The sequence below is a fragment of the Leucoraja erinacea genome, chromosome 5, assembly GCF_028641065.1.
Source record: "Leucoraja erinacea ecotype New England chromosome 5, Leri_hhj_1, whole genome shotgun sequence".
NCBI lineage: Eukaryota > Metazoa > Chordata > Chondrichthyes > Rajiformes > Rajidae > Leucoraja > Leucoraja erinaceus.
In genome coordinates, this window is record NC_073381.1 from 19,070,364 (window position 1) to 19,097,594 (window position 27,231).

Here is a 27,231-nt window from a genome sequence, read left to right on the forward strand (position 1 = left end):
CCCGAAATGTCGCCTATTCCTTCGCTCCATAGATGCTGCCTCACTCGCTGATTTTCTCCAGCTTTGTCGACCAACGCGATTCCACCACTGGCCACATCTTCCCATCTCCTCCCCGTCGGCTTTCCGCAGAGACCGCTCCCTCCATAACTCCCTGGTCAATTCGTCCCTTCCCACCCAAACCACCCCCTCTCCTGGCACTTTCTCTTGCAACCGCAGGAAATGCTATACTTGTCGCTTTAACTCCCCCCTTGACTCCATTCAAGGACCCAAGCAGTCTTTCCAGGTGCGGCAGAGGTTCACCTGCACATCCTCCAACCTCATCCATTGCATCTGCTGCTCTAGGTGTCAGCTGCTCTACATCGGTGAGATCAAGCATAGGCTTGGTGATCGCTTCGCGCAACACCTCCGCTCGGCTCGCAATAGCCAACCTGATCTCTCGGTGACTCAGCACTTCAACTCCCCCTCCTATTCCGAATCCGACCTTTCTGTCCTGGGCCTCCCCCATGGCCAGAGTGAGGCCCACTGCAAATTGGAGAAACAGCACCTAATATTTCGCTTGGCCAGTTTACACCCCAGCGGTATGAACATTGACTTCCCTAATTTCAGGTACTCCCTGCTTTCTCCTCCGCTTCCCAGCTCTACCTCAACCCACTGTCCCCGTCTCTTCCTTTTTTCTTCCCGCCTCCCACCACCCTCACATCAGTCTGAATAAGGGTCTCGACCCGAAATGTCGGCCTATTTCCTTCGCTCCATAGATGCTGACTCACCCGCTGCGGTTCTCCAGCAGTTTTGTCTACCCATTCACACAAGCTCTGTTATCCCACTTTCCTCACCCACTCCCTACACATTAGGGGCAATTTTACCGAGACAAGTTAACCTACAAAGCCAATGCGCCTTTGGGATGTGGGAGAAAAGACGCACACTTGCTGAGAGAATGTGCAAATTCAACCCAGACAGTGTCCGAGGACAGGATCGAACACAGAACTCTGGCGTGTGAGGCAGCAAGTCCACCAGCTGTGCCACTATATTTTATTTTCCAACACACAAAAATTATACGTTGATAACTTATTGGTTACTAAAAAAAAAAGAAACTATCCATTTTCAGTCTTAAATCTCTAAGTGACGCTATGTTCCCCATTACAGCGAATGTATGTTTTAATTCAGTTCAAGACTATGGGGCAGTACATTGGCCATAAAGTTGCTGCCTAAAAGTGCCAGAGACCCGGAATTGATTCTGAATATGGGTGCCGTCTGTATGGAGTTTGCTCATTTTCCCTTTGATCGCATGGGTTTTCTCCAGGTGCTCTTGTTTCCTTCCACATTCCAAAGGAGTGCAGGAACCTTTTTCAGACCCAACCCAAAACATAATATTTTCCTTTCCTCCAGAGATTCTGTCTAACCTGTTGAGTTACTCCAGCTTTTTGTGTCTATCTTCAGTTAAAACCATCATCTGCAGTTCCTTCCTACACACACGATGCTTCCTGAAAACACAATGTAATGGCCACTGAGAGGAGCTTCAAAGACAGAATAGAGACCACTCAGCAGTTCTGTAATCATTTCTGCCTCCTTGTTTTCCAAAGCCTTGAGCTTCTCCCTGCAGTGGCACGATAAAGTTGCCAAGGTCTATGTGAAACTCCTCTCTGCCTAATATTAGATCCTCAGCAGGGAAATCAGTTACAGAATCCTTGTTTTTCAGTTGATGTGGTTTCTTGCATTTGTTGGCATGGTGCTACAGTGAGACTGAACTAGTAGACATCAAATAGTTACACAGCGTGGAAACAGGCCCCTCTAAACATACTCATGCCAACCAACATGCCACATCTACATTAATCCCATCTGCTCGTGCTTGGCCCATACCCCTCTAAACCCAACCTTTGTTAGCTGTCCAAATTTCTCTTAAATGTTACGAAAGTACCTGGCTTAACTACCTCCTCAGGCAACTCGTTCCATATACCCACCACCCATTTGTGTAACAAAGTTATCCCTCAGGTTTCTATTAAATTTTCCCCACTTCACCTTAAACATAGATGTGTTGTGGATTAGCGTCAAGAACACCGGAGGAATAGAACCTTAGTTAAGGAATTTTGCACAAGCTCCTTCCAATGGGTACTGACTACCTCTCCATCTTTGATTAACTCTCCTCTCAGCATGCTGGGCCTTTTGGTGTTGGTGCTATTGATAACCTTAACATTACTGAAGAATCCACACTTTTCATGGACATCTGAGATATTGGATCTCCTGCACTATTTCCACTCACCACGTGTTCTTTATGCCTCAAGTCTTTTGTTGGACATTGACCTGTTGAACTGTTTTCTTCTTGAGGCCTGATGTAATTTCCAAACCATGAATGCTTTGTCAATTAAAATTGCAAAACTACTGCGGAGCATATTCGAAAACTTTACTGAAAAAATCATGATACAAGTAAGAGCTTTTATTGTGTTGGTGCGAAATATGGAATGAACAATATTGTTAACTGATGTTTAACAGTGGGGCTCTTGTTACATGAGACATTCTGTTAAACTCACAGCTATCTATCGAGTTTTAACAACCAACAGGGTAGGAAGTGAAACCACTCACTAATTATTCAGTACATGAATGGAACTAACAATTAAAACAAATTCCACTTTAATTTGAGTCTCTAATCATGATGAGAGAAGAGTAAACCATTATCCAACATTATGGTTAATATGTGAACTAACATAGATTTAGTGAATGGTTTCACTTCCCATCCTTTTGCTTGTTAAAACTCGATAGATAGCTGCGAGTTTAACAGAAACCGTCTCATGTAACAAGAGCCCCACTGTTAAGCATCAGTTAATATTATTGTTCATTCCATATATCGCACCAACATAACATAGTATTTTATGATCCAATTCTGAGGTGAAGCTGAACTAAGCTTACTATGTCCAAATGGCTGGCAAAGATAAGCTTAGGTCTTTATCAGAACCCAGCAGAAGTTATTAACAACCCTAAAATGTGCCTATCCCAGTTCCATCTCTTAACTGATTAAGTGTTGAAGCAATGAACAGACTGGGCTTAGTTTTTGTCAATGATTAAGTAACTACACTAATTGCCTATCTTGCAAATAAGCCACCATTTATGCAGCATGGAATTCTACTTTCTCGTGTCAGTTGGTGCTTTTACTTTTACAAGACAGATTAATAAGCAAATGTGGCAGTCCCTGGGGGTTAGGCCACTCCTTGGGTCCTCCCCCTCGGCTCTTGAGGGACAGGGACAATTGTCTGCCCACGGGGTTTTCTGGGTGCCGGCTCGCGGGCGTTCTGTGTGTTTGCCATGCTTCATTACACGACTTCCGAACCTGCCTGGCGTCTGGCCTTTTCCTGATCTCATCCAGGTCACTGCAACTGGTGACCCCGACGTTCATCACGCATCGTGATGGAAAACAATGTCGTTGCGCTGAATCTCCCGACTTTGTGGACCGAAGAGCCTGATATCTGGTTACAGCAGACAGAGGCAGTTTGCTCTGCGAGGGGTGACGGTAGATGAAACTGAGTACTTTTATGTGGTCAGCGCTTATGACCAGGTGACTGCGAGGCGGGTTAAATCTTACCACAGCGCCTCGCGTTAACTAACAAATATAGGGGCCTCAAGGCCCTGCTCATCAGGAGGTTTGGCCTTAGCGAATCTGAGCGGGCAGCTCGGATTCTCCTAATGGACAGCCTAGGTGATCGCCGGCCGTCGGCCCTCCTGGAGGACATGCTCGCCCTCATGGGTGACCACGAGCCCTGTTTTTTATTTAAATATGCTTACCTTAAGCAGCTCCCGCCCGACATCTGCCTGCAACTCCCCACCGATCCCTTTTCCGACACGCAGGCGCTGGCTGAGCTCGCCGACCAGCTGTGGATGTCCCGTCAGCGGGATCTGAGAGCAGTCCTTGGCGATGCTGAGTGCCCTCCGCAGACAGCGCTTGCTTTGGACAGACTCAATGGAGGGGAGCGAGGAACCGGTGATGCGTTGGGCAATTTTCACCACCCTCTGCAATGCCTTCCGGTCGGAGACAGAGCAGTTGCCATACCATACTGTGATGCAGTTGGTAAGGATGCTCTCGATGGTGCAGCGGTAGAAGTTCATGAGGATCTGAGGAGACAGATGGACCTTCTTCAGTCTCCTCAGGAAGAAGAGACGCTGATGAGCCTTCTTGATCAGAGTAGAGGTATTGTGGGTCCAATAGAGGTCATCGGAGATGTTGACTCCCAGGAACCTGAAGCTAGAAACACGTTCCACCTCCGTCCCGTTAATGTGGATGGGGGTGTGCGTGCCGCCTCTGGACTTCCTGAAGTCTACAATGATCTCCTTGGTCTTCTTAGAGTTAAGGGCCAGGTTGTTGTCAGCGCACCATGCTGCTAAGTGCTGGACCTAGGCCAACTCATCGTTGTTGCTGATGAGGCCAATCACCGTTGTATCGTCTGCACACTTGATGATGGTGTTAGTACCATGTACAGGTGTGCAATCATAGGTGAAGAGGGAGTAGAGGAGGGGGCTCAGCACACAGCCCTGTGGAACGCCGGTGTTCAGGGTGAGGGTTGAAGAGGTGTGCTTGTCTAACCTCACAGACTGGGGTCTGTTGGTTAGAAAGTCCAGTATCCAGTTGCAGAGGGAGGGGTCGATGCCCAGGTTACCGAGTTTGGTGATCAGTTTTGATGGTATAATGGTGTTGAATGCTGAGCTGTAATCGATGAACAGCATTCTTACATAAGTGTCTCTGTTGTCGAGGTGGGAGAGGGCGGAGTGAAGTGCCGTTGAGATGGCATCCTCCGTACTCCTGTTCTTGCGGTAGGCAAACTGATAGGGATCCAGTGTGGGGGGTAGGCAGCTTTTGAGGTGTGCCAGGACCAGCCTCTCGAAGCACTAGGTGATGATGGGGGTAAGTGCAACTGGGCGGAAGTCGTTGAGGCTTGCCGCAGTGGAGTGTTTTGGCACTGGCACGATGGAGGTGGTTTTAAGGCAAGTGGGGACAACTGCTTGGGCAAGTGACAGGTTGAAGATGTCAGTCCAGACGTCTGTCAGCTGCGCAGCACAGGCCCGGAGCACGCGCCCGGGGATGCCGTCAGGGCCAGCAGCGTTACGTGCATTAGTCCTACTCAGTGCCACATATACGTCGTAGGGGGTGAGTGTGAGGGGTTGGTGATCGGCAGGTAGCACAGCCTTGATGGCTGTCACTAGATTGTCCCTGTCGAAGCGGCCATAGAAGCGATTAAGCTCCTCAAGGAAGGAGGTGTCGCTGGATGTGGGGGTGGTGTTGGAGGGTCTGTAGTCCGTGATGGCCTGGATGCCTTGCCACATGCGTCGGGGGTCGGAGTTATTGTTGAAGTGCTCCTCGATCCTGAGCTTATGGCAGTGCTTGGCTTTCCTGATGCCCCTCTTCAGGTTAGCCCTGGATGAACTGTAGGCTCGAGCATCGCCTGACCTGAAAGCGGTGTCCCGTGCTTTCAGCAGTAGCCTGACCTCGCTGTTCATCCATGGCTTCTGATTCGGGTATATGGTCATCTGTTTGAGGGAGGTGACACTATTGATGGTGGAGTTTATAAAGTCCAGAACAGAGGATGTGTAGGAATCAATGTCCGTGTGGGAGTCAAGGGTGGCCTGGGCTGCAAACGCCTTCCAGTCAGTGTTTCCAAAACACTGCTGAAGTGTGAAGTCCGCTTCCTCTGACAAGACTTTAACTGTCCTCACAGTTGGTTTAACCCATCTGATGAATGGGGAGTACTTAGGGAGCAGGAACAATGAGATGTGATCAGACTGACCAAGGTGGGGGAGGGGGATGGCTTTGTAAGCTTCAGCCATGTTGGTGTAGACTTTGTCCAGTGTCTTGTCTACTCTAGTGGGGAAGGATACATGTTGGTGGAATTTGGGGAGTACAGTCTTCAGGTTAGAGTGATTGAAGTCACCCGCAACAATGAAGGCTGCCTCGGGGTTGTGCGTCTGTTGATTGCTAATGGCAGTATGCAGCTCTTTCATTGCAAGCTTGGCATTAGCATCAGGAGGGATATAGGCTGCAGTCACAACAGTGGAGGTGAACTCTCTGGGCAGATAGAACGGTCTGCATCTAACCAAGAGGAACTCAAGGTTAGCTGAGCAGTGACTCTCGATGATGGTGGAGTCCATGTACCATGCTTTGTTTACATAAATGCACAGGCCCCCACCTCTGGTCTTACCGGAGTCTGATGTCCTGTCCGCTCGGAGTAAATGACGCCCGATAGCTGGATGGCGCTGTCAGGAACATCAGTGTTGAGCCAAGTTTCCGTGAAGATCAGGATGTTGCAGTCCTTGATCCTGTTGTGGGAGGTGATCCTTAGCCGGAGTTCATCCATTTTGTTTACCAGTGAACGCACGTTGGCGAGGAAAAGGCTAGGAATCGCTCCCCTGTGTGGGGCTAGCTCTAACCTGGCCTTTAACCCACCTCTGCGTCCCCGGCGGTGTTTTCGTACGCGTCGCCGTCTGTTGGTGCTTCTGGTGGGCCGAGCTGGCTTGGTGCGCGCTGGTGTTCTGCCGCTCCGTTGGTGATCACCAAGGAAAGTGGTGATTCGGGTGCTCCAAGCTGCAGAGTGTGTTCGACCGTCCTGATGCCGCAGTTTAGATCATCCCTACGAGAGGGCCTATACATCCGGCCGTCCGAAGCGGCGACTACGGAGGGTTTATGGCCCCGACCATGGATGAACAAAGGAGGAGGTCTGACTGAACTTTGTTGCCTTCCACCACAGTGGAGAATGCTGTGGTGGATGTTTGCGTTAAATTCTATTGTGTATTGTGTGTTCTTTTTTAAAATGTATCGCTGCCTGGAAAATTCATTTCACTGCACCTGCATTGGTGCATGTGACGAATAAATTTGACTTTGACTTACCTGACTAAATGTTTCTTAAACATTGCGTCAACCACCTCCTCAGGCAAGGGTGAGACTAAGCGGAGGTTGGGCGATCGTTTCACCGAACACCTCCGCTAGGTACGCAAGAACCTACCTGACCTCCCGGTGGCTCAGCACTTCAACTCCCCCTCCCACTCCGAATCCAACCTCTCTGTACTGGGTCTCCTCCATGGCCAGAGTGAGCAACACCGGAAATTGGAGGAATAGCACCTTATATTCCGCTTGGGGAGTCTGCATCCTGCGGGCATGAACATTGAATTCTCCCAATTTTGTTAGCCCTTGCTGTCTCCTCCCCTTCCTCAGGCCTCTGGCTGTCTCCTCCCATCCCTCAGCACTAGGGCTCCTCCTCCTCCTTTTTCCTTCCTTCTCCCCGCCACCCCCTATCATTCTGAAGAAGGGTTTCGGCCCGAAACGTTGCCTAATTCCTTCGCTCCATAGATGCTTCTGCATCCGCTGAGTTTCTCCAGCTTTTTTGTGTACCTCCTCAGGCAGCTTATTCCATACACCAATCACCCTTTGTGAGAAAAAGTTACTCATCATGTTCCTATTAAATCTTTCCCCCCCTCACCTTAAACATATATACTCTGGTTCTCGATTCCTCCATGTCGGGCAAGAGACTCTGTGCGTCTACCCGATCTATTCCTTTCATGATTTTATATACCTAGAACATCCTCCTGTGCTTCAAGGAATAGAGTCATAGCCTCTCCCTATAGCTAGGCCCTTGAGTCCTGTTCATTTAGAAAAAAATCTTTATACAGGTTTAAATAAATGTAGTATAAATGTCTGATGAACTTATAATCTTAGATGCTCCTGAAACATTGTAAACATTTTGCTCTCCTAATCAATATGGATGGATTAATGTTTCAAAACTACACATAGGTGGCTTTATTTTAATCAATCATTTTCCCCCAAATAAGCAAAACATATTTAAAATAAATTGGAAATCAAAGACTAAAATTTCACTTGTAGGAATGCCAGGATTTAGATCCAATGATAATGAAGAACAAGGGATAAAAATCTAAATCAGGACAGTTTACAACTTAAAAGCAGCAGTATGCACAAATAAAAATTTTGTAACAGAGCAACAGTAGACCATTGGTCTCTCATGTCTGCTTCACACATAAAACCCGGCTCAACTCTGCATTCCTGGCAACCAGGAAAAAGAATTATACTGCGTATTGTGCAGCCATACCACAAGTTCAGAGTGCAACTGGGGCTGGGGTCTGAAATGCTTGCATTAGGCTGTGGGCTGAGCATCAAAAATGTGTCTAGAAATCGATTTTCATGACCCACGTCACGGAACTACATGAAATCTTCCACAGATTTAGATGAAATATAATTGAGAAGGATGTCATAACTCGCCAGTGCCAAAAGTTGCACATTAATTAATTAAACTAATTAGAAAATGAGATCGGGAAAATAAGTGCCATCTAGTGGCCAATGCCCATATTACACCATGAGCAGCCTATTTCCGCGTTGCAGTCCATTTAAATTATATTATTCTACCTACATTATATATATATATATATATATTGTAAATATGACTGTAATTATATATAATTAAGTATAATTTACAGTCATATCTACAAGTCATATATATATATATAAAATATAGGCATAACTAGACCAAGTGCAGACCCGTTGGTTCTGGTCCCCCAACGTGCGGTTGGGGGGGGGGGGGGAGGCGGCATGCAGCGTCACCCAACCTAACTATCCCCCCCCCCCGCCCTCACGCTAATTACCCCCCCTGATATATATTAATATTATTAATTTTTTCCTTTTACCCCATAACCAAGGTATTAACTGGCGCATAGCCCCCCAATTGCAGTCACATCTAGGGGGGGGGGGGGGGAATGAGAGCGAGGGCAGAGAGAGAGAAGGGGCAGAGACAGAGAGAGAGACAGAAACACAGAGAGAGGGGCAAGAGGGAAAGGAGGGTGGGGAGGAGAAGAGAAGAGAGGGGGGGAGAGGAGGGGGGAGGGGAGAGAGGAGGGGGGGAGAGAGGGGGGGGAGTGAGCGGAAGAGATGGGGAGAGAGAGGGGAGGAGGAGAGGGGAGGATGGGGAGAGGAAGAGAGGGGAGAGGGGTGGAGCAAAGAGAGGGGAGAGAGAGGAGGAGTGCGGAGAGACGGGAAGAGAGAGGGGGGGAGAGAGGAGAAGGAGAGAGGGATGGGGAGAGAGAGAAGGGGGGAGAGAGGGGGGGGGAGAGAGAGGGGGGGGGGGGAGGGGGGGGGGGGGGAGGGGGGGGGGGGGGAGAAGAGAGGAGGGGAGAGGGAGAGTGCCTTTTTTATTTCAACCCAAACAACCATTTGCAGGCAGTGCTTTTTTACTTTAACCATATTTTCATTTTCAAACCACATTAAGGGTACTTACTCATAGTTGTGTGGACATGTGCTCAGTTTTATTCACAGCTCAGAGAAACGTGACCCTCTGCCTTCCTCCATCTTGAAGAGATTGATTGAGGCACACCACTTCCTGGTTTTATAGTCCCTCCCCCTGCTGCCAGCGGGGGCAGCAGAGAGAATGGAGAATTTTGTAAAATTCATTAATATCTCTGTCATATTTCAACGACGGGAAATATTCTCGGCACACATACGGCGGAGGGGGGCTCTGAGCAAGGTGGCCAAAAATGGCGGCCGTAGGTGGCTGCGTTCTCTCGGAAATCGCAGCACAGATCGCCAAAACCGGTCAAGAACAGAGTTTTAGTAATATAGATAAATGTCAGTCACAAGAAGCTACCACAGCGCACTCTTTTGTTTTTTGTATAAAAATCCAAAAATTCTGGAACGAAATATTTGAAATTTTCACAAAATTATTTAAAATAATACTTGTACCAAAAGCAGAATGGATTATTTTTGGAATATCGGAAGGTAACCCCAAATTAAACGTGTTTCAAAAGAACTTACTTAATTATGGGCTAATAATGGGAAAAAAGCTTATACTCAAATTTTGGAAAAATGCCGACAATAAAAATGTGGATTTCAAACATGTTCGAAACACTACACTTGGAAGAGATGGGACTACTCCTAGCAGGCAAAGCTGACCACTTCCAAAAGACGTGGTCTGCATTTATGAAACTATTACAAGCATAAGGTGCAATAGTAATTTAAAATATAAATGGTACCAGGATCTGGTAACGGGGGGTATAAAATAAAATTTTAAAAACATGGTTGGTATATCCTTTTTTGCGGAGTTTTGTGTTACAATAGAGCGATTGTTTTTCCTTTTTTTTCCTTATCTTTCTAAGGTCTTATTTCCTTTCTTCTCTAACTTCTTCCCTAAGGGGCTTTCTTTTCCCAACACTTTCCTGCACCTTCACGATTCTTGCTCACTTTCCTTACTTCTTTTATTTCTACCTTTTTTAAAGCTCGAAAAACGATGTGGTACAAAAAATGTAATAAGATATATGTGATGTGTATTACTGTAATTTACTGTACTTCTAATAAAAATAAAATAAAAAATAAAAATAAAAAGTATAATTATATTATATAAAAATAAAAATGATGAATATAATTTTGACAGATTTTTTAATGACACTGTCGCAGAGGTCCTGCTCCTGAAGCAGCCTAATTAATGGGTGAGGGCAGTTCTTATAGGTTCCTCCCTTTACTGAGCCCCACTGACTGCCAGTGTGCAGAGTGGGGGTCATGGCTATATTGGGACTGGGGCAGTTCCAGGCTGGGAGACAGTCCTGCAAGGCATCTTCCAGTCACTTTAATAGGAAATTTAATGAGACTGCAGCAGAGGTCCCAGGTTTTAAGGGCTCATGAACCTGTCTAATTAAACGGTCAGGACAGATCCTCTGGGTTCCCCCATTTACTGAACCCCACTGACTGCCATAATGGGGAGAGTGGGGGTAACGGCCATAGTGGGACTGGGGCAGTGCCAGACCTGTAAGAGACCTCTTATTTCTGACGTAAATGTCACATCTGACCAAGAATCGAATGCTCTGATGTTTACTCGATGAGTATTAATTTTAAGCTACAATGAGCCTATATTTATGTTAGAGACCCCCCCAATGGTGCCTTTGCAAATGAGGGCTATTACCTTTATAGGCTGTGGGCCGAGGAGCTTTTTTGTGCAGTTTTGTGACCTAATTCACGGAACATGAAATGTTCACATATTGTGTAAAAATATTATAGAAATCATCCCTGAAACTCATCAAGAACAAAACTTGCACATTTTTAATTAAATTAGAGAAAAAACAAAACATTTTCGGGTTTTTTTAGTCCAATCAAAGCACGTTTGACATTGAGTCGGACACCAGGTGGGCGCGCTTTGTTTCAGGCTAGTTAGGCAGGGAGCACACAACATGGCTGAGAGTACTTCCTCGGATGGCTGTTTTAATAGAGATTACGATAAAGGTTCTTTGTAGTTCTGTGGAATACATGTCGTGGAAACTTGTAGCAGCGTAATTGTATTTAGTGAGAAAAGCATTAAGAAGTCTGAAGAATGTGCAGCTAAGTGGATAGAAGTGGGACAAAGCCTTGAAAGCAGAGTCCCTGCTGAGGTGCTGCAGTCAAACTTTGTGAATCAATTGGAACTGAAAAGGTAAGATCTAAAGTCTGAATTTATGAAAATTAATCTGCATGGACTTTAATTAATTTAATTGCACCCTTTTATAATGTGAAAAAATTAGATTTGGAGAATGTACATTCACTCACTCATGAAGTTTAAGGCCTAAACACATTTTAATGTCGATCGTTTCACTGTTTATTTGGTCAAATTATTTAAACAATGAGTGAATTACTTATGATAATGGCCTGCTGGTGAAAGACAGTGCGACAGTCCACTCACACACATCCATCCGTACGCACACTTCCATGCATGCACACACACACACATACATCCGCACTCACACACACGTCCACCCGCACGCAGACATACATGTACACATCCATGCACACACACACATACATCCACAGATACACGTTTGAGAGGTATACACAGACGCACACACAAACTACAGATACTCAAACAAAGCAACACTAGTTTGTGTGTGTGTGTCTGTGTATTCCTGTCAAATGTGTATCTGTGGATGTAAGTGTGTATGTATGTGTGGATTGATGTGTGAATGGATGGATGTGTGGATGTTTGTGTGAATGTGTGGATGTATGTGTGTGCCTGGATGTGTCCATGTATGTCTGCGTGCGGATGTATGTGTGTGTGTGTGCGCATGCATGGAATTGTGCGTACGGATGGAAGTGTGCGTACAAATGGATGTGTGTGAGTGGACTGTCGCACTGTCTTTCACCAGCAGGCCATTATCATAAGTAATTCACTCATTGTTTAAATAATTTGACCAAATAAACAGTGAAACGATCAACCTTAAAATAAAACTTTATATCATCATTTATTCCCCCAATTTATTTGTTTACATTACATCTGATCTTCATCTGAATATTCTTCATCAGATTCCAAGTCTTTTGATAAGTTTTGATAAGTCCATTGATAAGTTAGTTCAAGTGGAGGGTCAGGCAGAGGCTACAAAAACAATCTCATAATCATTAAGTCTGTATGGACATCAATTCATAAAATTCAAACCTCCTCTTAATGTTAATGAGAATAACCGTTATTACCATAGATAAATTAGTTCAAGTTCAAGTTCACATACACCAATTCATTTATACATAAACATCAGCCATTTCTGACCATATCTCACTCCAATGGAAGCCTATAAAGTGCAATGAATATTCCTTGGTTTTTCTCCCGTGTTCGGGGCCTGGAAACGGCCGCTACGGACGGCACCATGTACAGACTCTCTCCCCCCCCCCCCCATGCGAGATGATCCAAACACACTCCGCGGCTCCGTGTTCGCGACTCGGCCGCTTTTTAATTGAGACAGCGGCTTCACTATGTTAAGTATATAGGCCCCGTGATCGGAGCACTTTATCTCGGTAAGTTATCGCAGGCAGATCCGAGAATAAATGTTAAAGAAAAGTTATTAGACTTCAACAAGCTGGCATTAGTGAAAATGTTCAATTTACTTTGTTATGGATACACATAGTTTAGGCCATCAACTTCATGAATGGGTGAGTGAGTGGGTGAGTGAGTGGGTGAGTGAGTGAATGGGTGAGTGAGTGAATGGGTGAGTGGATGAGTCTGTACATGGTGCCGTCCGTAGCACATTTGGAAAGTGGTGAAATCATTGGACAAAGTCAGCATGGATTTACGAAAGGTAAATCATGTCTGACGAATCTTATAGAATTTTTCGAGGATGTAACTAGTAGCGTGGATAGGGGAGAACCAGTGGATGTGGTGTATCTGGACTTCCAGAAGGCTTTCGACAAGGTCCCACATAAGAAATTAGTATACAAACTTAAAGCACATTTGATGTCAAGTCTTAATTTCTTTTAATTTTTTTTAAAAAACAGATTAATAGGATTTTGAATATCTCAAAAGACACTGATGTAGAAGGTACATTGTTACAATAGTACCGAACGGCAGATCTGGTATGAGGTACTAACTGGTCTATTCCTGTTTGAATGTCCAGATATAAAAATATTTCATTGGAAATAAGTTTATTTCCTAGAATTTAAAAGGGAAATGGTCCTGATGGAATTTTTAAAAAAAAATTGATAAAGGAATTGTGATTGAACAATGGAACACAATGTATTGATGATAAAATAAGGCAAATGGAAAATAAAATTATGAACTTGTAAAGATGGAGAGCATGGATGAGGGATTTAACATTTGCTTCATCAGACTGCAGCAGCTCCTAGGTACCACATCATTAATGTTTAAAATAAAGAAATCTAATTTATCTTCAAATTCAGCAGGGATATGGCAAAAATCAACGACATTGACTCGGTTAGTTTTTCCACTGCAAGCTGACGGTCACTTTCATATCTAAAATCCAAAGACTTAAAAATTCAGTATTAACTGCCATTGCAGTTTAATATTATGAATCACTATTAATGGAAACATCTTTCAAATAAGTGTGGAATACAATATATCCAATGATGCTATTCAAAGAATTTCCCCCAAGTCTACACCAAACATTCCAAAGACACATAATTTGATCATTTGTCACAAGAATGTTCTTGACCAATTTAACTTCCACATTTGCATCCATATTCAGTACGAGTACATTTTATTCCCCATCTCAAAATTTTGGGCAGTAAATTGTAAATTCTGTTAGGATGAAATTTCTGTTACCTTTTACCAGAATTGCCAGTGCCTCAAAATGTTAGAGACTAAATTACTATAGACAAAAAAGGTGTCTTTTCTTTTTGAACAATCAAAAAGTCTAGACACCTACTAGCATATCTTTCACTAATTCACTTTAGTGCTTAGTTCTTTACATGTTGTCAAGCATATTGGAAATTGAAAATATACAGGGAAGATGTGCTACGTGGCTGCTGATAATGAAATCTGTTCAATATAGTAAATTTTACTTCGGAGTCACGTGAGTGACTACGTGAAAGAAACCCGCTACGACGCATGCGTGTCATATCGCATACACGCATTGAACGAGTCAGACATGGGAGAGGACGTCTCCCTAGAGGGAAATGCAAAAGAAGCAGGTAAGAGACTGCAAAATTTTTCCCACTTACCTTGCAGGTAGGAAAGGCAAGGAGCTGCGGGAAGCTGGAGGGGAGAACCGCGGAAACAGCGGACAGCCAGCAGCCACCGATGCGCGAATCCTCCGGAGAGGATTCCTAAAAGGCTATTTTTAGCAGCAGCAGAACAGCTGTGCCCGACGTCGCTCCCCGCACCGGCAAGATTGACTGCTGCCGGGCGGGAAGCGAAGCAACGCGTCCCGGGGGTTTTCCAGACTAAGCAGTCTATGTTGGATGCAGTCGCTAGCGGCTCTGGGGCCGATTGAAGCGGATGCGGGACCCGGAAGAGAGCAGGACTACTCCGTAGCCGTCAGCCAACAGCCGACAGCAGCCCAAGGACCTACGCTACGGGGTCCGTGGGGCTGCGGGAGGAAGGACGTTTCCTCCCAAACGACAGGCGGAAAACCAGTACAGGTAAGAACAAATTTCCCTTACCTTTGGTTCTTTTTTCCAGACGTTGCTGCTGTATTCTGAAGAGCAGCAGGCAGCCAGCTAAGGACGTCAGGGCACAGCCACAGGTCGTTACTGCTGTGTTCTGAACAGCAGGCAGCCAGCTACTGATGTCAGTATAGAGCTGAAGTGCTGCCACACACAGAATTGCTCCTGCTTAATGACCAGCAGCAGGCAGCAATGAATGTCGGCACCAGCATCTCCCATAAGGGAGCGAGTGCCAAATTTCACCCTAAATGGGTAGAGGTGCCCATGAGTACCAGGACCATGGGGAACGACCAGTGCCCGTAGGCATGGGGACCGGCTGCGGGAAATACCGCGTGCGACTAGTGCCAGAGAGCACCAAGGTCGGCAGGAGCGGTCCCATATATATTAAAGCACCCGCGACGACTAGTGCCCGAGAGCATGTAAGTCGGCTGGAGCGGTGGCTGGAGGAAATTTCTCCACAGTGGCAGGCTCCGGGATTGGAGGATAGCCACAGTGGGCAAATAAATATAAGTCCCACAGCAGTTTCCCATAAGGGCTGCATTAAATGTCAGACGCCTCTGAGGAGGGTATGGAAGGTCTGACGGGGTAAAATCTGAGCAGGTGAACAACCTGCTGAACATGATGAGCCAGTGCTGCCAGCAGAAACACACTGAGAATGATCTCGAGAAGGTGGCTGTGAGTATTGAAGGACTGTGAGTCCACCCATCAACTTCAAGCTAAATATTTTTGCTGAAGTGTTGGCAAGGCTTTTTTACCCCGGGGATATTGTGCTGCTCTTAATGTAGCCATTGTTACAGGTGCATTTGCAGACATGTTGGGAAGGCCGTTAGGAGTCGGGATATTAAAATCCGTAATACTCTGAAAGGTCTCATAGCGGGCATAACAGTTTTGGCCCGCATGTTAAAAAAGGTGGACAAAATTAGTGACCACAAGGATGCCATTAGCACTATTTTTGCGATGTGCAGTTTGAAGGGCCATTCAGCCAGCTCTAGACCCTAGTTCGCTATACTATGTAAGCAAAGGGCTATAGACCCCGTTATTTCTACCGCTCGTCCATCGAGAGCCTGCTGACATACTGCATTACAGCATGGTATGGCAGCTGCACCATGGCAGACAGGGAGAGGCTTCAGAGGGTAACCAGGACAGCGCAGAGGATCATTGGTTGCCCTCTCCCCTCCCTGATGGACATCTACACCTCCCGCTGCCTTAGCAGGGCAAAGAAGATCACCAAAGACAGCTCCCATCCTGCGTTTGGACTGTTCGACCTGCTGCCCTCTGGAAGGCGCTATAGGTGCATCAAATCCAGGACAAACAGACTCAGGAATAGCTGCTTCCCGAGAATTATATCTACCATAAATTCAAATCCACACATGCACTGACTACACCGCCCAACACGGACTTCCATCTGTATATATGTATATATGTATGTAGCGCCGTAGAATTTGTGCACCTATTCCCCCCCCCCCCCATCTCCCTTCTGTTTTGTTTTTTCTGTTTCTTGTTTTTTTTTTTTTGTGTAAAATTGTATGTATGCACTGAGTACGAGCAGCTTTCAGTTTCACTGTACATGTATAGTGACAATAAATGGCATATCATATCATATCATGGGGGGGGGGGGGGGGGGGGGGGGGAGACCTGTCTAAACAGGTAAAAGAATTGGCGAGGAGGCTCGACTTTGGGGCTGATTAGAGCATCCAAAGGATATCTGGGGAAGACATTAACCTTATGTGCATCCTAAGAGAGGTAGTGTTTTGTAATTATACTACAAAGAATGGGGCAGAGGTACCCAGCAGCAGCGTCCTGTTTAGGGTTTGGCCCGGGACGACCACTGTGGAAGATGCAAAAGTCTCTACGTCAGCATCTACCCTAACATTAACCTTTAGGCTCTCCACAACCGCGTATGAAACCAAGAAAATAACTTGGTTACCATCGATAACCATGGAGGTAGGTGAATTTGGGGCTCCAGCATTAATAGGGAGCACGGAAGTTGGAGGGACATTGCAACTTCATGTTGAAGCTTGGTGTAATATATCTATGGATAGATATATCCTTAGCAGTTTTAAGGGATATCTGATAGAGTTTCTACACAAACAAAACCCTACAGTACAACATAAACCGGACAGATATACATGCTGGTAATGGAATAAACCAAACCTGAACAACAGGGTTTGTCTCAAACATCTTTATTAGAAATAAGAAAGATGGGGGTCGCCGTATTATTATGGATTATCAATACTTCACAATGTTGTGCAATATATTCATTTTAAAAATGGATACTTTTAGCAGTGCTAAAGACTTAGTTTTCAGCAGGCTACTGTATGGCAAGTATTAATCTTTAATATCCTTGCTATTCAATATCCAACGAGGGTAAAAATTTTAAACCAGCGTTGGGACTGCTGCAACACCAAAATCATTGAGTAATGGTATAGTTGGATGATATCCTTATTGTGGGAATAACTTATGAATCGGCATGTTAGGCAGTGGTTGCCACTAAACAATTGTTTGAACAGCTGGGATTCATTGTCCATCCACTTAAGTCAAAATTGACACCATTAACACATTTAATATGTTAATGACTTTACTAATATAAGCCACAGAGTTCAATGGGCTCATAATTATAGAGGTCATTTATTTTGGCCAATGGAGCTAATGATAGAAGCTATAAAAGAATGTTGGGAACACAATGTTAAGTATTGCTCCAAACCCAATAGTTATTCTCAACCCGTCTGTGCTATTACAAACAGATGCCAGTGCAATTGGTTACGGTACAACTGATACCATCTCGAGCTATGGGGGAGATGGAATATATAAGAAGCTAACCTACATAACACTAAGGGTTAGAAATGTTAAGTGCATTTCATGGGCTAAAATCTTATTGCTCAGGAATGAAACTGCAGCATGTTAGATGGTAGATAGATAATACCTCGGTGATGGCATATATAAGTCATATTGGTGCAAAGATATCAACATCTTGTGATGAATTGGCAAATTCAATTTGGCAATGGTGTGTCCAAAGGAATATTTGGTTATGGGCTACGTATCTACCAGGGATACTAATTCAGTGGCAGACACCAGGTCACGAAAATTTATTGAAAGTACTGAATGGATGTTGGATAGAACGGTATTTGCTAAAATCAGTAAAGTATGTAAGGCCGGATATTAGAATTGCATCCAGGGTTAAATCACCAGTTACCGAGGTATGTATCATTGGTACCAGATCCTGAGGCAGAAGCTACAGATGCTGTTTCACTGTACTAGGGGAGGGTTTTCATTTATGTATTACCTCCTTTTCTACTTTATAAATTTGGGGTATTAAGGGAATTTCAACAGGAATCGGCATCGGGGATGTCTTAGTACCTGATTGGCTTACCCAACTATGGTTTTCCGGGGTACAGGACATGGTGCTGGAACCATGTATAACGGTAAGACATAGTCCTAAGTTGCTGGTGCATCCAGTAACTGAGGATAGCTATCCATGTCATAGAAAATATTGATTTAGTAGGTTGTAGACTCTAAAACACCGCTACGGGACATGGGGCTATCAAAAGAACTGTGGACATGATCACAGCAGCACGAAGAAGGTCTACACAATAACAGTGTTTAGGTCATATTAAAATGGACTAATTACTGCCATAATAACTTTCTGGACCACAGAAATAAGGATGTTCCGGCGGTGCTAGAGTTTCTCACCAGCCTGCTATATGGAGGACTGAGTTTCAGCACTGTGAATAGTGCCAAAAGTGCATTGTCAAGTTATTGGTGGCAAGGAACAGAAAGACAGTCTGTGGGATCACATCCTCTGGTAGTTAAAAATTTTAGAGGATATGTTAACACCAAGCCACCAAAAATAAGATACAACTATATCTGGGATGTAAGTGTGGCTTTGACCTTGCTAAGGAATTGGTCGCCGGCTACAGCATTAAATCTGGATAACTAACTAGAAATGGTAATGCTGATGGCGCTAGTCACAGCGCATAAGCTCCAGTTATTGCTAAAAGTAAGACTGGATGGCTTCACTATTGCGGCACGAAGTTTGGGGTTTGTGATCCAGGACCGTATTATTAAACAAAATAGGCCAGGATCAGCGGGGCAGGTCATAGAATTGTTGGCCTACCCGGAGGACAAACGCCTCTGTATAGTGAAGCACGTTTTTTTTGTTATACAGTGAAAATATAAAGGCTATCAGAGGCAAGGAATTGGCGTTTAATCAGCTATAAGATACTGTACCATAGAGTGTAACTCAGACCATTTCGCGGTGGCTGAAATATGGGTTATGATAGGCGGGAGTGGACAATAACATATTTAATTATCACTCCACCAGGGCTGCAGCTACATCCGCAGCAAAACGCCTTGATGTATCCATGGACCAAATCCTCAGGATTGCAGGATGGTTGTCGGAGAAAACGTTTCAGAAATGTTATAACAAACCAGTTAGCAGTATGGGAACGTTTTTCGGGGAACATTTTAAGTTCTGTATGATAATTTATCCCTGAAGAATACAGGGTTATGATTTGAATTAATTCGATATTATTTATCATTTCCATTAAATAATTGGTATGAATATTTTGAATATAATTAACAATTTCTCCCTAACTACCAAGGCAGTTGTGAAGCATGGACTCGTTTCCACGGCATGAGGTCACAGAGCTTTGAAATCTTTCACGTAGTCACTCACGTGACTCCGAAGTAAAATAGTAAGATTAAACGAGAACTTACCAGTTTGAAGTTTGATCTTTATTTTATGAGGAGGGACGTTGAGGGAATACGTGCCCTCCGCTCCCACCCTCGAATGGTCATATCTTAAACTGGTATCTCTTTAATAATCTTACTATTTTAGGTCATTATAGTGTATCTGTGACCTCACACCGCTGCTTTGAAGGATGACGTGCATGCGTCGTAGCGGGTTTCTTTCACGTATTCCCTCAACGTTCCTCCTCATAAAATAAAGATCAAACTTCAAACTGGTAAGTTCTCGTTTAATCTTACTATTATCCCACCCTACTAAGTATTTCACAAAGGTTATTTTTCAATCAACCTAGTTTTTTTGGAGGTATTAATCAATTTTCAACTTTTGCGATTTGCAGCAATGAGCATTTTAAGGCCAAACAGTTTAAATGCCTGATGTTTTCAAGCCAACTCTTTCTGACCCAGACAACTTGCATTAACCTCAACCTCAATAAAAATTCCTAACCATAATTTCCTTATGAAAAAAAAACCACATCAATTTGCCTTTATAATAAATGCCTAATGTTACTGACTGTTAAAGTATTCAGCACAATTATACAATTGATTCTATAAATAAGTGTGAAAATAATCCACTTTCCCAAATACATGTTTTCTGGACACAAATAATTACTTCATCAGATACTATATAAAATCATTATTAATTTTTCACAACAATCCATTTCCTATCACATTAAGTAGAGTGATTAACATGAAAGTCTGCAAGTCCAGGTGTAGGTTTTATAATATACAATTTAATCTGCACATCTTACTAAGATTTATATTCATGAAAAATAAATACATTTAAATAACAATGTTATTTGAGGCCAATATTATCAGTTTTACCACAAGGGTGACATCATGGACCCAACATCTCCAAACCACTTTAAAAAAATCAATAACAAGTGATAACTAGATCAATATTTTGAAACCTCAAGGTCTTTAATTAGTCCGATTTTAATTTTCCACTTCCACAAATGACTGTGCCCCAAATGATGTAATTTTTATACTAATTTTATGTTAAATCTGATGTATTCAATAGATGATTATATTGTTTCCCAGGAAGGCGCAGAGTGCAAAATATTGTATAATCTTAAATTTTTTCCTAAAAAGCAGAACAGAATAACACAAGAACCAGCCCTTCGGCCCACAATATCAAACATGATGCCGAGACCAATTCTTATCTGCCATCTACTACATCTACCACTAACCCACTGACTCCCATTGCTATCTGGACTACACTTCTTCCCACCCTGCTTCCTGTAAGGACTCTATCCCCTACTCCCAATTCCTCCGTCTACGCCGCATCTGTACCCAGGATGAGGTGTTCCAAATCAAAGCATCGGAGATGTCCTCATTCTTTAGGGAACGTGGGTTCCCCTCTTCGACTATAGATGAGGCTCTCACCAGGGTCTCTTCTATATCCCGTAGCTCCGCTCTCACTCTCCATCACCCCACTCGTAACAAGGACAGAGTCCCCCTTGTCCTCACCTTCCACCCTACCAGCCGTCACATACAACAGATAAACCTCCGACATTTTCCCCACCTCCAACGGGATCCGACAGCTGTCCACATCTTCTCATCTCCTCCCCTTTCGGCTTTCCGCAGAAACCGCTCCCTCCGTAACTCATTCCAGAACCAGGGGCCACAGTTTAAGAATAAGGAATAAGCCATTTGGAACGGAGAAGAGGAAACACTTATTCCACACAGAGAATGGTGAGTCTGTGGAATTCTCTGCCGCAGAGGGCGGTGGAGGCAGGTTCTCTGGATGCTTTCAAGAGAGAGCTAGATAGGGCTCTTAAAAATAGCGTAATCAGGGGAGAAGGCAGGAACGGGGTACTACTGATTGGGGATAATCAGCCATGATCACATTGAATGGCGGTGCTGGCTCGAAGGGCCAAATGGCCTACTCCTGCACCTATTGTCTATTGTCCTTGGTCAATTCGTCCCTTCCCACCCAAACCACCCCTGGTACTTTCCCTTGCAACCGCAGGAAATGCTACACTTATCGCTTTACCTCCCCCCTCGACTACATCCAAGGAGCCAAGCAGTCTTTCCAGGTGAGGCACAGGTTCACCTGCACATTCTCCAACCGCTGCTCTAGGTGCCTACTGCTCTACACCGGTGAGACCAAGCGCAGGTTTGGCGATCGCTTCGCCCAACACCTCCACGCAGATCGCATTAACCAACCTGATCTCCGGGTGGCTCAGCACTTCAACTCCCCCTCCCATTCCGAATCCAACCTTTCTATCCTGGACCTCCTCCACGCCAGCGTGAGACCCACCGTAAATTGGAGGGGCAGCACCTCATATTTTGTTTGGGTAGTTTACACCCCAGCGGTATGAAAATCGACTTCTCTAATTTCAGGTTTATTCTTGCTTTCTCCCTCCTTCCCCTCCCCTTCCCAGCTCTCCCACAGCATGCTGCCTCCGCCTCCGCCTCCTCCTTCCTTCTTCCCACCCCCACCACCCTCACAGCAGTCTGAAGGGTCACCTATTCCTTCGTTCCATAGATGCTAAAGGGCCTGTCCCACGAGCATGCGACTCCATGCGGCAAGCGCGACCTAATGTGGTCGCTTGAGCCGGAAGCCGTATGGAGTTGTGCGGAGCTGGTCGAGACATCGCGTGGGGCTTCGAAAAACTGACAGTGTTCAAAAATTCCACGCGGCAACGGCCTGCTGGGCCACAGCCGCCCCGACGCCGTACGCACCACCTCAACGGGCGTGCGCAGCGTCTCGACGCCGTACGTCACGCGCGAACTTCCTGCGGACTTCGCTCGAACTTCACGTCACTCGCTCGACCTCCACGCGGCCCCCGTTTCCGGTTTGGTCCCGCTTGCCGCGTGCAGGTCGCATGCTCGTGGGACAGGCTCTTAACCCACCCGCTGAGCGTCTCCAGCATTTTTGTCAACCTTATCTGCCTGTAAGTAGTTCATATCCCTCATACCCTGAATATCTATGTGGCTATCCAAAAGTCTCTTGAATGCCACTATTGCATCTGCCTCCACCACCACCCATGGCAGTGCATTCAACGCACTTACCACCTTGTGTGTAAAAAAGCTTGCTCCGCACATCTCCTTTAGACTTTGCCCCTCTTACCTTAAACCATGCCTCTAGTATTTTTTATTTACGTCGTGGGAAAAATGTTCTGTCCACCCTTTCTTTGCCTCTCATAATTTTATGTACTTCTATCAGGTCTCTCCTCGAACTTCAGCATATTAACACAACTTCAGTTCTGAAACCATCTAATCAAACACCCAAACTGACTAATCAAAAGCACCAAAATTACTTGTCATAGAAACATAGAAATTGGGCGCAGGAGTAGGCCATTTGGCCCTTCGAGCCTGCACCGCCATTCAATATTATCATGGCGGATCATCCAACTCAGTATCCCGTACCTGCCTTCTCTCCATACCCCCTGATCCCTTTAGCCACAAGGGCCACATCTAACTCCCTCGTAAATATAACCAATGAACTGGTCTCAACTACATTCTGTGGCAGAGAATTCCACAGATTCACCACTCTCTGTGTGAAAAATGTTTTTCTCATCTCGGTCCTAAAAGACTTCCCCCTTATCCTTAAACTGTGACCCCTTGATCTGGACTTCCCCAACATCGGGAACAATCTTCCTGCATCTCGCCTGTCCAACCCCTTAAGACTTTTCTATAAGATCCCCCCTCAATCTTCTAAATTCTAGCGAGTACAAGCCAAGTCTATCTAGTCTTTCTTCATATGAAAGTCCTGACATCCCAGGAATTAGTCTGGTGAACTTTCTCTCTGCTCCCTCTATGGCAAGAATGTATTTCCTCGGATTAGGAGACCAAAACTGTACGCAATACTCCAGGTGTGGTCTCACCAAGACCCTGTACAACTGCAGTAGAACCTCCCTGCTCCAATACTCAAATCCTTTTGCTATGAATGCTAACATACCATTTGCTTTCTTCACTGCCTGCTGCACCTGCATGCCTACTTTCAATGACTGGTGTACTATGACACCCAGGTTTTGTGCATCTCCCCTTTTCTTAATCGGCCACCATTCAGATAACAGTCTACTTTCCTGTTTTTGCCACCAAAGTGGATAACCTCACATTTATCCACAAGTCTGGTGGTACAAAATGCAAAGAGATCAGTAAACTCTAAATAGGCAATTCTTAGTTAGGGTAATCATGTAGTATTAAGAGGCAATTATAGGATAAATAATATTATATTATATAATATTATAGGAAAAATTCAAGAATTCCTCAATTTTGTTGATTTAAAAAAAAACTGGAAATAAAAATGGCTAAGGCAATTAAAAAAAAAAAGTATTTAATGCAGTCACTAAATATAGGCAGTTGGTGAAGATTAAGATTGTGTCAAAAGTTTAACTTTAAAGTGTTTTAGTTGTTGCATAAATATTTACTGTACACAGGCCAACAGCAAGTCTAATTTATTTCAACAGCCTTGGGACATTAGTTTGAATAGAAAAGATTGTTTCCTTTTGTTGGGAAATAAGCATCCATAAATAATTTACATAATGGTATTACTAAGATCAAGCAGAACAATTTGGAAAACAATTTTCACACGCACTATTATTGTATAGGAGGCTTTGTGATTGATCATTTATGGCAAAAAAACAGATCATTTGGTGCATTAACTAACATTGGTTAGGGGTAACGGGAAAGTACTTGGGTCGCAACAGTACTTGTAAGAAAAATGAACTGAATGACCCATTCTGTCCTGTACATTTCTTTGCTTTTAAGATTTTAAGCAAGATTTTCCATGGTCTATTTTGCTTTTCCTTATGTCCTCCGCTCTGAAAATATTTGATGAATATTGATAGGCGTTTGAGAATTCTCAGGCTCAAAGCTGTAAAATGTTGTGTTTGTCCAAAAGGAGCACCTCAGAAAGGAAAGAAAGAAACTACAACTGCAAAAATCTGACAAAAGCTGAATAGGTCTTGGTTTTGCCAACATGAAGGGGTCTGGAATATCTGTGGCAAGTTTTTTTAGCAACAATGAGCAGATGTTTAAATGAAACAGAAACCTTCCTTAGTTAAGTATCCAATCCATATTTTGCAGGTCAACAAAAGCAAACCTCAACCTGATAGTTAGAAGCTGGTTTAACTAGTGATGTAACATTTTTTTTTATGACAGCACACAATGAAATATACAAAATGACCTACACACCCAAATCTATGTGTACCAGCTTGCTGACAAATTAAAAGATTTTTTGGATTTATCAACTATCACTGACAACTATCACCGATACGGTTAAAATAATATTCCGTAATTTGAAACTTTTGATGAAGATAGTAACTATTACAAATCTCCCTGTTTATTCAGTTTTTTTTAAAAGATATGATGCTTCAAATAACATGGGTTCAGTCTTAAAGCAGAAACAATCTAATTGGCTGGTTAGCCTCAAAATATAGGTCCACACACTAGTCTTGACACTATTTCTTAGCTGGGAAGCACACAATCTCTTCCACTCACAGGCAAGAGAAACTAGAAATTCACAAAGGCATTATAGGGTGAAAAGTATAATCCTCGGGTGCACTGCTTGCAGTTTCTCCTGGATAATTAAGGCAACGTATAGTTTGTACAAAGAGCAATAATCCAGGCACATAAAAGCAAAATATTGCAGATGCAGAAAATCTAAAAATAAAAACCAACCATGCTGTAAATATTCAACAGGTCAGGCACTATTTAATGAAAAAAATGTTTTGGATGAATTACCTTTTTCAGAACAAAGGAAGGTTAGAAATCAAACACATACTAGATGAACAAGTGAGGACTAAGTTTTTCGTGTACTTGATTTCACTATCTGGTTCAAGACTTTTTTCCAAACATCTTCTCTTACATACCGTGGGAATATTTGAGCATCTTATTAATTTCAAATCAATTAGCAGACAATAATGAAAGAGAATGGTAATTAAACATCATCACAATTATACTCACTTTGAATGCAATAACCTTTATGGCATCTCCCATCTCCTTAAACAAAATCATTTAACTTAGAAGAAACCAAATCACAGTATCATACTTGTTTTAAGAACACTGGAAAAAAAGAGCCAAAATATTACAGAACAGTCACGAGCGGAATATCACATCATCCAATGTTCACTGGATTGAAGTGTAAAATACTGTATCTCCGCTGTCTAGATAGGTGTTTGACAATTTCCACCTTAATGCAGAAATACATTAAAAACACGTTCCTGGTTCGCAAGAAGGGTTAGAAGAGCGAGATAAATAATGAGGCAGTAATCAAGATGTATTGGGAAGAGGATTTAAAAAAATAAAAGGTGGGATATGGGATGTGAGGGGTTGGGCAAAAATAATTAAGAATTTAAACACAAAGATGAGAAATAGAACAGGGAAAAGTACAACAGATGAACGGGTATTTTGACCCACAATGTCCGTGCCAAATATGATGCCAAGAAAAAACTCATATGCCTGCACATGATCCATATCCCTCCATTCTCTGTACCTATCTAAAAGCCTCTTCAATGTCTCTGTTTTATCTGCCTCAGCAGGACACATGGCAGCAAGTTCCGGGCACCCATCACCCTGTGTAAAATCAATGGGAGGTCACAAATCAATACAAGTTATGGTTAGAGCAAAACTACAACAGGATGAAAAATGAGCAAAGTTTCAGCAGATGTTTCTATGATATGGTGAATGGGATGATAGGAGTGCATCAAAATTGGTTACACTACCTTAGATTAGAGGATTGACAGTATGTTAACAAGAAACAGAAAGGAGCAACATTAAAGTTGGAAGCTTTATACGACAACAATGATGGTAAAAGTGGCCATGGAATTTGCAGCCGTTTTAGAATGCGACTGCAAAAAATCTGTTTTCCCAACAACATCAGAAGAAGGGTTTCGACCCGAAACTTTGCCTAATTCCTTCGCTCCATAGATGCTGCCTCACCCGCTGAGTTTCTCCAGCATTTTTGTCTACTAACAAATCTTAGGAATAGGTTTAACTTTTCTTTCTCTCCAATTCCTGAAATTGTTTCCAAATCCTCTGTTGTAATTCCAATTATTCTAACAATTTTAGAACTGTTGATTAAATGTTGATTAACTGCTGATTAATATGGAAATGATGAACACAGGGACAACACTAAAAACATATCAATAATTATTTGATGACAAGAGATTGCAGAACCTTGTAAAAAAACAAAACACAAACTGCTGGAGGAACCCTATTGCTGTTTAGAATCCAGGTACTCATGGAGTGATACAGTGTGGAAACAGCCACACCAGCCAACAATGTCCCAGCTACACTAGTCCCACTTGCCTGCGCTTGGTTCATATCCCACCAAACCTGTCCTATCCATGTATCTGTCAAACTATTTCTTAAACGATGGGATAGTCCCAGCCTCAACTATCTCCTCTGGCAGCTTCTTCCATACACCACCCACCACCTTTGTGTGAAAAAGTACCCCTCCGATTCCTATTACATCTTTTCCCCTTCACCCTGAACCTATGTCTCCTCTGGTCCTCGATTCCCCTTACTCTAGGCAAAAGACTGTGCGTTTACCCGATCTATTCCTCTCAAAATAAATTCCATTGTACAACCTACATATAACAAACCTGTGCAACAACATCTGAATTTTGATATATTTAGTATACTAGGGGATGTAA

The 27,231-nt window shown here is 43.7% G+C and overlaps 1 protein-coding gene across 4 annotated transcripts in view; it reads right to left on the reverse strand.

Moving 5' to 3' along the window:
* egln1a (egl-9 family hypoxia-inducible factor 1a) overlaps positions 1–27,231 on the reverse strand; it is a 90,241-nt gene that overhangs the window by 61,627 nt on the left and 1,383 nt on the right. The window lies entirely within an intron of this gene.